Raw genomic sequence first — 3,328 nt, 5'->3', positions numbered from 1 at the left:
CTACTTTGAAGACCCTACTTCCTTTACTTAGTCCTTTCTCAGTTTCTCCTCCATTTTGTTTGTTTCTTTCCTTCATCTCCACTGTTACCCAATCTTTGGGACGAAAATAAGTATGCAAGCAGTAACAGAATATTTCTTTGTTTTAATCTGTCTAAAAGCTTTTCTTTTTTTTTTTCTTTTCTTTTTCTTCCTGCCTCAGGTTTATTCATACAAACATAGGAGTACACCAATCCCATGCAGACAACAGCCCATGGGTCACACCAGTTCTTCTGACCTCACATTGGCAGACAGAGGCCTCTACTCTGGAGCCTTAATGGGGGCCTAGGTACCTTTTGGAGCCTAAGCTCAGCTGCAGCTGAAGCTTGAGCTGGAGTTGCAGTGGAAGATGCGTCCTGGGCCTTGGTTTGAGCCTTCGCCTTGGCCTTTGGCTGACAGAGCCTTAGACCCTTGGCAATGGAGGCACAAACACGCTTTCCAAGCTTGGGGTGGGCAATGTAGGCAAGTCGATCAAGCTTGTGGCTGGCGCCCTTTGGGATCTTGGGCTTGACCTCCTTGGGCTTTACAAGGGTCTTGATAGCCTCAGCATGTGCACTCATGTTCTTGGTGTTGCTGGCCTGCATTTTCTTCAGACCCTTCTTGTTGTGCTTCTTGGCAACGCGCATGTTCCTCAGGAACTTGGGGTCTACCTCTTTAAGAGATTCATATCTTTGTGATCGAGGTTTCTTAATGCCATTTCTGGGATTGGTTGTGTGTGGTGTGGTTCTTGGACTTGGCCATGTCTGCACATTAACCCATGGCTGCAGAAGTGCCTGGGACCGGAAGAGAAAGAGCTGTCTAAAAATTTTTCTAAGTCTATTTTTGCTTTTGTATGAACTGGAGTTGTCCTCAGGATTCCAATGAGAAAGCAAAAAGGAAGGGGATTAAAGTGAAAGCAGTCACTTTATTATTTGTTTTTATTTATTGTTTATTATGGAAGCACAGAGAGTAGAGAGAATAGTATAATAAATTCTCGTATTGTCATCACACAGCTTAAACAATCAACATGAATAATTTTTTTCACTTATATCCTTTTATTTTTCCTGTTTTTGATCCTGAAGTGTTTTAAAGAAAAACCCTGACATTATATTATTTTGTCCTTGAGTAATTCTATAAGAATTGTAGAAGACAAAGACTTCTGCTTCCATTGCTTATGTCATTATAAAAAGTGGAAAATAGTATAATATTCTTTCATATCCTATGGTAACCTTTCAAGCTAAATACAAGGGTACTTCAAAAAGTTCATGGAAGTTCATTTATATTATCTTTCAATTCTATTTTTTTCATGGACATTTTGAAGTACCTTCACGTATTGTGTACAGTTGTGAAAAAGCCTTGCTTTGCTATCAAATATTGACATTAAGGGTTTGGAACTGCTTATCATGCTAGCTGTATTGACTTTCTAATGAGAAACATTTTAGAGGATCTGAAATTCTGTATTGCTACCCCCCGCCCCATAGGATAGGTACAACTTTCTTGTTTTGTAGTTATAAATATTACAAGTGGGGACCTAGCAAATGCAATAATGCAGGTGTAAAATGCAGCATACAGCAAGCTTTTCGTTCTTCCTTAAGACCTGAGGTCATTGGTAAGTGGGTGTTTTCAAAAATCCTTCCAATGAGTTGAACCTCAACAAGGGACACATAGAGAAATAGGACAGATGCTGTTTGCAGAAATGCAGGATTGATTTGGAGGGCTACGTAAAGGGTTAATGTTTTAAAGGTGGACTAGGGGAAGGCTGTCCTGGAGGAAGAGAAAAGACTGAACACCAGTCCCAAGATGTCTGTCACTCCTTCTCAAGAAATTAACATAACTAATTCCCAACAATTGTTAAATGTTGTGACATTGCACGGCAGAAAACACAAGCGAGGTTTTGATTTCTATGTTTTTCCTCTGAGATATTGATAGGATGTATTGGAAGGTCAGTAAATTGACTTTTGACCATGGCACTCACTCTGCAGAAAGAGTTTGAGTACATATGGCTTCTGGATTGACACACGTTAATATCAACCATAGTGAAAACGCTGGCCTTTCTGTATCTGTTCAGGACCATGGTCATTTCTTCAGGGCAAGGTTTTGTCCCTTTTTAGTACATTCATCTATTGACTCCTTGCTGTTGCTTATTTTTTATTGTCTGTTACACAACTATTCAAGGATAGTTGGCCGTTCATCCTGTGGCTGTACTTTCCTGTTGCCTTTTAATTATTTGTTTAGTTGGTCATGAGCATTTACAGAACAGATATGTTTTCTTGACTATCTTATTCATTCTAAATTCTACTCAGGAGCCTTTCCCATAAATCTGTTAATATTAGAATTACGATAAAATCTGATGGAGGAGATTTTCAACTCTTTTCCTTTTTCCCTAAGGATTCCTTTGAGGTCCTTCACTCTTGCTAAAATATTTCAAATTTGCCTTTGTTTTATAAGCTTAATAATGAGAAGTTTTAAAGAATAGTCTATTTCGTTATTTTAAAAATGTGTTAGAAAGTCATTATTTTTATTGTATAAAACTACCTCTGTCTTTAGCTTATATCCATTCGTGCTTTTCTTGAGAAAACCCTTCAGATATTGGTAGGCATTTACAGCACCCCTTTCTTAACTCAAGATCTAATTCAGGCTAACATTCCTACTAATTTTAGTTATTGAAAAGTTTCTTTTTGCACACAGATACTTTCTTAGTTTCATAGACTTAAGTGCAATCTATATTTTTAAACATTAAAAAAGTGAAAAAGTAAAATAAAAAAAGGGAAGAGAGGGAGAGAAAATTTAGTTTAAGTTGCATTCCCCTCTATCCATCTCTATGTGATGCTACCTGAGTATATTTATAATTAAAGATGGGTTTCAATATAAATATACATATGAAAAATACATTTACAAGTCTTTGTAAGATAAAACATAAAAGTAGATCTCAAATGCCAAGAAGTTAAAAAATTTAGACTGCTGGCTTGTGTAAAAATTTATTTATTTTCTAAAGATAAAAATTTATTTTCTAAAGATAAAAAAAGAATTATACATTATACAAATCACATGTCTGCTATTTCTTTTCTTTCTAGTTTCTGAGATTTCAGAAATTTTGAATATTTTAACGTCTTAGTCTTTGTATTTCTCGTGATGCCTTCTATAGGGATTGAAGCAATGATTTTAGAAATGTTTTCTGATTTATTAGTGATGGATCATTGTTTAGCAACCAAAAAGCAGGTTATACTCAGTGAATCATGACTGCATCACATTTTGGTTCCTAATTTAAGAAGTATCTATACTTGTATTCAAGAGAAACAGCTAGACTTAATTA

General features: G+C 36.1%; 1 pseudogene; it reads right to left on the bottom strand.

Annotated features, from left to right (window-relative positions):
- Positions 1-297: 297 nt before the first annotated feature.
- Positions 298-777, bottom strand: LOC134385773 (large ribosomal subunit protein eL29-like; annotated as a pseudogene).
- Between the last annotated feature and the right edge of the window lie 2,551 nt (positions 778-3,328).

Source organism: Cynocephalus volans, chromosome 9 (assembly GCF_027409185.1).
Source record: "Cynocephalus volans isolate mCynVol1 chromosome 9, mCynVol1.pri, whole genome shotgun sequence".
Taxonomy (NCBI): Eukaryota; Metazoa; Chordata; class Mammalia; order Dermoptera; family Cynocephalidae; genus Cynocephalus; species Cynocephalus volans.
Note: the sequence above shows the minus strand (reverse complement) of the source record. Positions and strands in the feature narration are given on the sequence as shown.